The sequence below is a fragment of the Capricornis sumatraensis genome, chromosome 2 (assembly GCF_032405125.1).
Source record: "Capricornis sumatraensis isolate serow.1 chromosome 2, serow.2, whole genome shotgun sequence".
Classification (NCBI taxonomy): Eukaryota; Metazoa; Chordata; class Mammalia; order Artiodactyla; family Bovidae; genus Capricornis; species Capricornis sumatraensis.
Window position 1 is genome coordinate 68,313,888 of NC_091070.1, and position 12,117 is coordinate 68,326,004.

A 12,117-nucleotide genomic window follows, 5' to 3' on the forward strand; every position below is an offset into this window, starting at 1 on the left:
GAAGCATATAGGTGAGTCTGGTTTTTGTATCCATCAGCCAATCTTTGTCTTTCAGTTGGAGCGTTTAATCCTTTTTGTGTTTAATGATTGATCAATTTGTTCTTATTGCCATACTGTTAATTGTTTTGGTATTGTTTTATAGTTCTTTTTTATTCTTTTTCATTTACTTTTCCTCCCTTGTTATTTGATAATTATCCTTAGTATTCCTTTCTCGTTGTGTGTGTATCAATTATAGATTTTTCGCTTGAGTTTACAATGGAGTTTATATATAGTGATTCATATATTACATGATTATTTTAAGTTGCTGATCTCCTAGGTTCAAACACATTTTAACAACCCTACATTTTGCTTCCTCTTCCAACATTTACTGTTTTGATATATTTTACGTCTTCTTTTGTTTATCTCTTAACTTATTGTGGAAATAGATGATTTTAAAATGATGGTAATTATTATATCCACCTGCCAAGGTTTTGTGATGATTAAATGAGCTAACAACCAAAAAGTTCATAAAACAATGTCTAGCCCTTACTGAGCTTTCAATAAAATTAGCTACTTTTGTTAATTACAGTAAAGCATTGGGCACTGGAAAGGACTGTGAAACCCAGTCTTCAATTCAGATAATGTAGACTTTATCCATGGTTATCCATGGCTTCATTCATAAACTAGATGGAGAGAGGATGACAAGAATAAATGAGGAAGTTCATTCTCATCAGACTCTGCCACTGAATCCCCTGCATCAGGGCATCTGAATGTTGCTCAAGAAACCGGAAAGCATGGTGATTTGAGAAGGTATATTAAGTGTTATTGACATGATGGAGTCCAGAGGAGACCTCACCTTCAGAAAGATGAATAAGATAAGTACTGTGCTATTCTATCAACCAGGTTATCAGCAGGATTCTTATAGTCCCAGTCAGCTCTTCTTTGAGATATTTATGTTTCTTTCTATGTTTGACCATAATGGACAATTAGAAGAGATTATCCTAGGGTTTGAGATGAAGCCATAATGTAAACAAGCTATGTAGTTCTCTCAGAATATTTATAAATGTTACTCTTTACATTGGAAGACCTTTAGGGAATGACTCTTGGTTTATTGGGGACAGTAGGGCTTCTCTATACCATTTCTGAAACTTGTAATTCTTTGCTCTTCTAACGAAGGTGGCAGTGATAGGTACCCAAGGCATGATGGAAAGGAGTCATGGACTTCAGGTTGGAAAGCCTGAGTTCCAAATCTGGCTGCTACAGTGGCTTCAAGGTCACTTAATTTCTCTAGGTGTCAGTTTCCACACATGCCAAATGTGGAGTCAGATTAAATACTTGCTAATGGTGCTTGCAGCTGTAATATTTTACCACTGTTTGTGTAATTCTTCCATGGTTGCTCAGACGGTAAAGAATCTGCCTGCAATGCAGGAGACCTGGGTTCGATCCCTGGGTCAGGAAGATCCCTTGGGGAAGGGAAACACTACCCACCCTAGTGTTCTTGCCTGGAAAATTCCATGGACAGAGGAGCCTGGTAGGCTAGAGTCCATGCCTTTGTATAATATGCCACAATATCTGGGGAGCTCATTCATCATTAATTTATTCACATATTGATCTGTTCCTTTATTTAATATTTATGTTTAATATTTTTGCTTAAATTACAAAAATGTTCCTTATACACAAAAAAATTACAAATATGTATGTATCTACTACCCAGATTTAACAGATGTTAATACTTTCTATATTTGATTCAGATTTTTTATTTAAATGCAATGAAACTTAATAGTTAATAAACTAACATTTCTTCCCTCCCCAGAAATAACTAGTCTTTAAACTAGTATATAATTTCAATATATAATATTGTTTTAGATTATTTTAATATATACAAGTAGTATACTATAAATTTCCTTATTTTTGCTGAAATTTATATTTTCCAGGTTTTAGTTACATTACTGCCTATGGAATTACTTCTTCACTCATTTTAACAGTGGCTTAGTATTCCATTATATAAATATACCACAGTTTGTTTAGCCATTCACTGTTGATGGTATTTTAAATAGTTTCCAATACTTTGCTATTAAAAATAACATCACAACAACATACTATGTAGATGTCTCCTTGAGCACATGTGTAAGAGTTTACACAAGGTAATTACTTAGCAGAAAAATTACTTGGTGGCAGAATGTTTATTTTCAGTTTTTCTAGATAATGCAAAATTGCTCTCCAAAGTGCTTGTAGATATTTATACTCTCACCAGGGCTATATGACATCTTGTTTCCCCACATCCTTGCCAACATGTGTTGTAAGACTTACATTTTTTCCAATCTGATGGGTATGAAATAATATTTTATTTATGTTTTCATATATTTCTTGGCTATTTGGATTTCTTCTTTGTAAATTTTCTGTTCATATCCTTTGCTTATATTTTTTCTTTGTTATTATTGACTTGAAACATCAGTATTTATATATCAATTAGTTCAGAGGTTAAAGTGTCTGTCCACAATGCAGGAGACCCGGGTTCGATCCCTGGGTTGGGAAAATCCCCTGGAGAAGGAAATGGCAACCCACTCCAGTATTCTTGCCTAGAGAATCCCATGGATGGAGGAGCCTGGTCGCAAAGAGTCGGACTGGACTGAGTGACTTCACTTCACTTCACTTCACTTCACTTCACTTTAATTGTATTCTGAATACTAGTTACTTTTTGGTTTTAAGAGTAGGAAATATCTTCTCCTAATTTGTGGCTTGTCTTTTAAATAAATGTTTGTTTTTTCACCCTAAAGTTTTTAACTTTATTATAGCTAAATTTGTCCATTTTCCTTCAATGGTTGGTACTTGTGCCTTGTGTAAGAAATCCTTCCTTTCTCCAGTGTTACAAAGATATATTTTTTATATACTTCTAAAAGTTTTACATTATTTTGTTTGAACACCTAAAATTTTAATCCATATGGGATTTATTCTTGCCTAGGAAGCTAATTTTAATTATTTTATTCTATGGAAATAAATAATTATCCTAGCATTATTTGTTAAATAGTTTATTCTTTCTCCATTGACTGGTATTGCCACCTCTGGCATTCACAAAGTTTCTATATAGATGTCGGTCTATTCCATTGCTGTGCTGAGCTACCCCTGTTTTAATTACTGTAGTTTTACAGTAAGAATTGTTTTTATTCTTTTTCTTCAAAATTGTTCTCGCTATTCATCAAGAGTTTTATTATGCAATCAGCTTGTCAATTTCCACAAATAGTATCAAGATAGTGTTTGGAATTGCATTGAATTTGGAGATAGATCTGAGCAAAATTATTATCCTAAAGATATAAAAGCTTCCCTACTATGACTAGCATCCCTCTCTATTTAGAACTTTTTTTCTTGTTTTTAAAATGTTACAAGCTTTCCGTAAAGTTTTATCCATCTTATGTTAATATATTCTGTTTACCTTATAATTTTTGTTACTATTATACATGGGATCTTTTACTAAAACTACACTATTTTTTTTCTAAAATTAAAATGTCCAATTTGCTGCTGTTAGAGTAGAGGATATAACTGATTTTGTTTGCATATTAGTTTTTAATTTGCAAGTTTGTTGTTCTCTATCTATGCCAATGTTTTTGTCTATAAAATCGTTTGACTCCTACTTAGAAAATAACATCATCTGTCAACACTGAAAGTTTTTTTCCTTTCCATATCTTGTACTTCTCATTTTTCATTTGTCTTTTACGCTGGTTGGGACCTCTCATATTGATACAATGTTGAGGAAGCAGGATGAGCAGGAGATACTTATCATTTTCTTGGTTCCAGTGGACCCTCTTCTATTGATCCATTCTTAAGTGTGTGATTTACTGTAGTTTATTGACTGAGAGTCTTAAAAAATTCTAAGCCTATTATTGTCCTGGTCCTTTCTCAACAGTTGTTCATGATAGAGAATGAGTTCTGCTGTAGGCATAGATTTTACTTTTAGAGTTATGGAGTTATTTATCAACTAAGCAGTTGTTGACTTGGTTCTTATATTAGCCATTTGAGGTAATTACTATCAGGACAGATGGGACTCCCACTATGATATCCATTATCACAGAGGAGATATTTTTCTGACTGATGTAGCTATGGATGAATGTAGATCACAAGCAACAGCAATCTGTTTTCTCCCCAAGTTCTAAGTATACCTCTGGATGGAAGATGAAAGTGACTGTTGTGTGAAGGGCTTAGCCTGGTAGACAACTGGCTCCCTTGGGCCCTCTCAGGCCATGAGGCTTCAGTTATTCTAGAGAGAAGTTTTCAGGGAGTGGTGGTGGTGTTGTTCAGTTGCTAAGTAATGTCCGACTCTTTGATACCCCATGGTGTGATTATTTCTATAATGTATATTGAATCATAGAGCTAAGAAGTAAACTCTTTCCAGAGATCTAGCATCTTGAGCAATGAGGTGTAGGAAAAAGAGCATCTTGATTACAAATAAACTGAAATCCAACCTTTAAAAAAATTCCTGAACATAACTACCTGGCCAAAACAAACAAACAAAAATAAAAGCAGAGGAGATGGGAGTCGGGCAGACCTGGACTTGGGTTAATGGTGCAGAAAAATAAATTTCTACAGTAAAACTCATACAATCATATACAATCATGAGGGCATATAGTATTAAACTCAAAATGATGCAGAAGACCTAGATGAAAGAAGAAGTTTATTATAAAACAATTTCACTTGTAATCCAGTTTAGGAGGAGTGAGTCTATGAGTGGCAGTTTAAGGACTTTACAGTGAAGTAAATTCCCAAATCACTGCAGATGGTGAGTGAAGCCATGAAATTAAAAGACGCTTACTCCTTGGAAGAAAAGTTACAACCAACCTAGATAGCATATTGAAAAGCAGAGACATTACTTTACCAAAAAGGTCCATCTAGTCAAGGCTATAGTTTTTCCAATGGTCATGTATGGATGTGAGAGTTGGACTCTGAAGAAAGCTGAGCGCTGAAGAACTGATACTTTTGAAGTGTGGTGTTGGAGAAGACTCCTGAGAGTCCCTTGGACTGCAAGGAGATCCAGCCAGTCCATTCTGAAGGAGATCAGCCCTGGGATTTCTTTGGAAGAAATGATGCTAAAGCTGAAACTCCAGTATTTTGGCCACCCCACGCGAAGAGTTGACTCATTGGAAAAGGCTCTGATGCTGGGAGGGATTGGGGGCAGGAGGAGAAGGGGACGACAGAGGATGAGATGGCTGGATGGCATCACTGACTCGATGGATGTGAGTCTGAGTGAACTCTGGGGGATGGTGATGGACAGGGAGGCCTGGTGTGCTGTGATTCATGGGGTCGCAAAGAGTTGGACACGACTGAGCGACTGAACTGAACTGAACTGAAATTAAAATTACACAAAGAGAGATCAGGCCAATGGATTCTGAGGACAGAGACTTACCAGGGACCCAGCAAGTTATTCTCTCATAGAATAGACACCTGAAACACTAACGTTCTTTGTGTGATAATTCTCCTAATAACCACTTCTACTGGGGAGCCCCTGGGAGGGAAGGGAGGGAGGGAGGAGGGGAGGAAGGAAAGGAGCATTGTTTACAGAAAATCCTCGCAGGTCAGTTGCAAATTGCTGCTGATTTTGTGTCAGGGTCACCCAATTCTCTGGTCAGTGGGGGCAGGGGGATCTTACCTGAGTCACATGTGGCCCTGTCTCAGTGGTGACATAAGGGGGCTTAATAGCAACACTTTCTCATTAGAGGGGTTGACCGTATAGGCTAATTCACCCATGATGGACCTGGTGTGTGCATTTCTTTAGATATATTAGTTAACACCATGGCTCTTTAAAAAAATGTCCTGGCTTGTACTGCAAGCTATGTGATCATCCCATTAAAAAATCTTACAAGTCACTCTTGTTACAGTTTTCTGTTCACTTCCTTGAAAGTGAAAGTCACTCAGTTGTATCCAACTCTTTGTGACCCCATGAACTATAACCCGCCAGGCTCCTCTGTCCATGGAATTGTCCAGGCAAGAATATGGGAGTGGATTGCCATTCCCTTCTCCAGGAGATCTGCCCAACCCAGACATCGAACCCAGGATCTCCTGCATTGCAGGCATTCTTTATCACCTGGGCCGCAAGAGAACTTGATTTCTCTTGATTTCTTTATTTGATTTCCCTGCTAAAGAGTGAACTCTTTGAGGGTAGGCACTTTATCTTATTCATCTTTGTGTACCCAGTGTTTATCACTGTGCCTGGCACTTAGTATTCAGAATGAATAGATAAAATGGTACCTGAAGGAGTCCTGATCTGAGTATTCCAATGAATGAAAGTACTCTAGAGAGGTGACATTTTGTGTCACTTGTAAGCACCTGAAAGAAGTGCTTCATACTAGATCATAGGATAGAAGCCCACCCCTGCAACCTTACCCCAACCACCCAAGAAGAAGGAGCGTGAGAGCAATGTGAGCAAATCCTTTAAAAAGCTGTCATGCAAAGAAATAGAGGCAAACACTATACTTCACAGTTTTAGCCAGTTCTGGCTTTGAGCCTATCTTCTTGGTGATGCTATAAAAAGAAGTCTCTCGGTAAATGTGATTCAAACGGCCATTTTAAAATGAGCTCTGCAGTTCTTAAGGACCCCCAGCTCTCAGTCCCACAGTAATTGCCTCTGCAGTAAGAACATCCATTGGGAAGGACACTTTCTTTTCTGGACTCTGTGCAGTCCTTCAGATACATTCATAGATCTGTATTTGAACATGGCCTTAGACTCTCAAGTTCTCATCTCTTACCATAAGACTGAGAAAATTAGATCAAGCAGGTGGAGCAATTGGCCAGACCCACAGTGGTGGATGATGTCAGAAGCCAATTCAGGCAGAGAACTCTCTCCAGGGCTCCTTCTACCCACAAATCTCATTTTAAAATCTAATTTGCCACTTTTTCTTGAGCATCCTGATTTCAGACCTTTCCCTGCTTTCCAAGACCTACATGGAACTAGGCTTTGCCAGTTGGCAAAGTCATGTCTTGATCAGCAGGACTCTGCATGAAGTGAGAACTCAGGGGCTCAGTGGTGGAGGAAAAGACTACAGACCAATTTTGAAGTAATTTTAGAAGGACTGAAAGGCTTTGGTTCCCCGCTGACTCTACTGAAGGGAGACTGCTTATTCTGTAAAAGAGGAGGGAAGGGTACCCTCGGAACAGTTTGGAGATATAGAATGGAATGTGGTTCCCCACAGGGCTGGAGGAGAGAGGATTGTGTTTCCATATTGAACATATTAAACTGACAACAATCTCCCATGTGGCTCTTGAGGTGAAGGCAAGCCCTTTTTTGGGGGTTGTGACCCCAGCATAAAAACTGACAGTAACAGCTGTTCTATTTGTGAATTCTGAAGTGTGACAGTTAATAAAGGGTCCTGAGACGTGGCATAAATGAAGGCAGATCATATTGGCTGCCATCCTGTCACATGGATGGAAAAATGTGCTGGGTGGAAGGAAACAGCCCTCAGGACGCTGGGCTGGGTCCAGAGGGTGGGCTCTGGGGGTACATAGGAGAAGTGGCCTTCCGTCCCATCTCACTCAGACCTGTCTTTACTAACAGCCTCAGGGAGTAACAAGGGCTTGAAAATGAAATTCACAGATGATTCTGAGTGGAGAAATATGATAAACACCAAGCACAAGCAGAGGAATAACCTAAAGGAATTAGGAAAATGGGAAAGGCAGGGACAAAAATGTGAATCATCATGGAAAAATGCAAATGGATATGTCTGGGGCCAAATAATCCACAAACCAGATATTCACTAGGCAGGAAACTTTTGAAGCACTCTAAGGATAGAAAAATTGGCTGTAAAATGGTGCTTCTGACAGTGGCAGAGACCATGGTCTAGTGGGCGGGCAGGGAGGAAGTGGACTTGGAAGATGGTGGTGGTCCTTCTGGGAGGCCTACACATAGGTGGATGGTGACCTCATTTGAGGGCTCCCCCATCTTTTTTTCAGTTTTATTTTTATACATGCTTTCTTTTAATTTGCTTTATTTTAAAAACATACAATTAATCCATCAAAAAATAGGTTTTCCCCAATGGCTCAGCAGGTAAAGAATCTGCCTGCAATGCAGGAGATCCAGGAGATGCAGCTTTGATCCCCGGGTCAGTCGGGAAGATCCCTTGGAGAAGGGAATGGCTCCCCACTCCAGTATTCTGGCCCAGAGAATCCCATAGACACGGAAGCCTGGCAGGCTACAGTCAATAGGGTCACACCAAGACTGACGAAACGGAACGCAGCACAGCACATAAAAAGAGAAAACTCATTCAGACTGTCCTTTAGAAGAAAATAAGAGACTAAGAAGAGTTTCTGTCTAACAGCATGTTCTGTTTATATCATCAAGAATAACAAATTGGGGATAATTTTGTCCTTGTTATTTTGATTTGAGGAATCTGTTACCAAAATTCTTCCTTTTAACCTCACTTGTAAAATTCAACAATTACAAACTGATGGTGACCAAGGATTCTCACATTTTCCAAAACAGCCACCATGTTTATAACTTTGGAAATTGCTTTGCTTTGGAAAGTCCTGCCTGAGCCCTCACTGAAGTACTCTGTATTGATGAGGCCTTCAGCAGGAGGAATTCTGAAGAAAACCAGAGCCCTCCACTCCTTTCCTATTATAGTGCACTCAGGGGCCTACTTTCCCTGAAAGTTCATCATCTTGTTTTGAGGAGTCCTTCAGTCTGAAAAGCTAGGCCAGAAATCAAGGTCTTGTGACTACTGACCAAAATCACCAAAGAAAGTACTAGAAGAGTGGAGCAGATTCCTGGGAACATCTTTTATCCTCTGTGTGGATTATCCAGGAGAATTATTCCAAAACTAGAAGCCTGAAATGGCATAGTTAAGTCTTGATTATTGGGGAATATGCTTCTTGTTGCCATAGAAATTCACTTAAGATTGCGGGGAGAGGGGCCGGGGATGTTTTCAGATATCTTGCCATCTTCCTTCAATGACAGTAATTCTGGGCAGCAGGTCAGAAGCACCTGAGCAGCTTGTTAATGATGCAGGGCTTGGTGCTCTCCCTGGACAGGTCTAGGGTGGGGCCTGTTGGTCTAGGATGTGGTAATGCAGAGAGGTGAGGGAGGCAGAGTTGCCATGTGTAGCTGAAACTTACCAAAGCTCTTTGACATCCTCATGGATGACCTGACCTGAGCTTAGATCTAATTACCTACTGACAAATGAGCTTGAATGGAGTAGAAATGCTGTTTCTGGGGGCCCAACTTTTAAGACTCACTTGTAAATTTGAACCTTTGGTGTGTCAGAGGAGGTGACCTAGAGTGACCTGACTCAGCTTTCTAGCTCTTATCGAGGCTGGCCCAAGCTAGGGCGGGCTCTCAGGACTGGACTGGGTTGTGGTGAGTCTGGAGGAGAAAGATTTCTAGGAACCAAAACCTGTTGCCAATTCCAAGGAGCCAGGAAAGACAGCAGGGTCTGAATAAGGAAGACACTGCAGTTCTTGTGGGAATGAAGGAAGACATAAAGAGAACTGCTTCAAATAGGGAAGCAAGACCTAAAACACAGTTCTATGTTTTCTAGTGACTGGCTGGATACCTAGAAATTGGCTCTGGGGTGCTTAGCTGCATATGTCTAATTTTAAAGTTCCAGAGTTAAGACATTGCAGCTAACTATGTCTCAGCTGAAAACCCAATTTTGCTTCTGGGGTCCCACTTGGCATGGCCTGTCTGGTAGAAAGTTTTGGACCCTCACTCTCCAAGGAAAGAAGTGAGAGACACCCAGAAGGGTGGTACCAGACCGTCCAATATCCATGAAATAACCCATGCAATGTTCACACCCCAGGACCAGTCTAAGAGGAATGGGTAGAACTCAGCTCCCTGGGCTCCTGGAATGAATGGCGTCTAGCTGGACAGAACGTGGGAGCCCAGAGGTTCACTGTGCTCATTCTGGGAGCTGGCAGTTGTTTGGACTGAGGTGGAGTCAGGAGAAAGGTGAGCGTGGATGGAAGCATCCGGAAAAGGAAAGAGCTGGGACTGGGAGAGGCATGAAGATGCGCAAGGGCCTGATTGACTTCAGCCTTCAGAGGGGACTGCTCTGTCCATCAGGCTTTTCTCAATTAGTTTACTTGTTGGTTTTCTTCTCTCGAGATTAAAAGCACTCACTATGGCCCTTAACAGATTTACAAGCTTTCGTTTTCCAGTCCAGAGAAGTGGTATCTGTGGGTGCCTTATTCTCAGTGTAACACCCACAGTTATCTTGATATTCTATTGGTATCTGTTTCTCTACTGTGCCCTCCCGGCACTGGAATGTTATGTCCCTGGAAGAGGAATTGTGACACTTTTCCCCCACTGGGTCCCTGGTGCACAGCACAGTGCCTGACACATAACTGACTCTTAATAGTGCGTTAGGTGAGTGGGTTGATGCCTTGTGCACTGGTATGTACAGAACATTAGCTTCTTTAGTGCAGCTGAGTGAGTGGTACTCTCCTGCAACCAAAGGTGGCTTACAAAATGGACATATGGGGGGCTTTCTTAGGGTTTTAAACTACTTTCTTCTCTTTGGTTCTGCAAGTGTTCAGTTCAGCACAGTCGCTCAGTCATGTCCGACTCTTTGCAACCCCATGGACTGCAGCACACCAGGCTTCCCTGTCCATCACAAACTCCCGGAGTTTGCTCAGACTCACATGCATCAAGCTGGTGATGCCATCCAACTATCTCATCCTGTGTCATCCCCTTCACCTCCTGCATTCAATCTTTCCCACATTCGTTTTATAGCCTTTATGTCACTGGGTGGAAAAGGCTTGAACAGGAACAACTTTGGAGCCTCTGTAGCCAGGAAAGTGATTTAATGGCCTTATATTTTTTAAAATTCATGGTGTTCCTTTTTCTTAGTAGAAAACCCTTTTTCAGCTAGTATCGTGTAGCAGACACATCTAAGGAAGCTTCCAATAGCTCATGCCCTTGTATGACTCCCTCCACTTGAGTGTGGATGGGACCTGAAATTTGCTTGTAGCCAACAGAGTATGACAGAGGTGAAGGAGTTTTGCACTGTAAGTAAAGTCCCAAATCAACTGACTTGCATTAATCAAAAGGGAGAGCATGAGTTGGGCCTGACTTAATCAGGTGGGAGAGTCTATATTCTACTGACCTTGAAGAAGCGAGAGGCTCTGAGTCCCATTTGTTGTTGTTCAGTTGCTAAGTCATGTCAGACTCTTTGCATCCCCATGAGCTGCACCATACCAGGCTCCCTGTCCTTCACATCTCCTGGAGTTTTCTCAAATTCATCAAAAATTTGAGTCGGTGATACTATCTAACCATCTCATCCTCTGCCACCCCCTTCTCCCTTTGCCTTCAGTCTTTCCCAGCATCAGGGTCTTTTCCAATGAGTCTGCTCTTTGCATCAGGTGGCCAAAGTATTGGAGCTTCAGCTTCAGCATCAGTCTTTCCAATGAATATTCAGGACTGATTTCCTTTAGGATGGACTGGTTCGATCTCCTTGTCCAAAGGACTCTCAAGAGCCTTCTCCAGCACCACAGTTTGAAAGTGTCCATTCTTTGGTGCTCAGCCTTTTTTATGGTCCAACTCTCGCATCCATACATGCCTATTGGAAAAAATATACTTTTGACTAGACAGACCTTTGTCGGCAAAGTGACATCTCTGCTTTTTAATATGCTGTCTAAGTTGTCATGGCTTGTCTTCCAAGCAGCAGGCATCTTTTAATTTCATAGCTGCAGTCATCTTTCACAATGATTTGGGAGACCAAAAGAAGAAAATCTGCCACTGCTTTCACTTTTTCTCCTTCTCTTTGCCATGGAGTGATAGGACTGAATGCTAAGATCTTAGTTTCTTTATAGTGTTGAGTTTTAAGCCAGCTTTTTCACTTTCCTTTGTCACCTTCATCAGGAGGCTCTTTAATTCCTCTTCACTTTCTGCCATTAGAGTGGTATCATCTGCATATCTGAGGTTGTTGATATTTCTCCTGGCAATCTTGATTCCAGTTTGGGATTCATCTAGCCTAGCATTTCACATGATGTAGTCTGCATAGAAGTTAAATAAACAAGGTGACAATATACAGCCTTGTTGTATCCCTTTCCCAATTTTGAACCAGTCAGTTGTTCCATGTCTGGTTCTAACTGTTGCTTCTTGACCTTCATACAGATTTCTCAGGAGACAGGTAAAGGTGGTCTGGTATCCCATCTCTA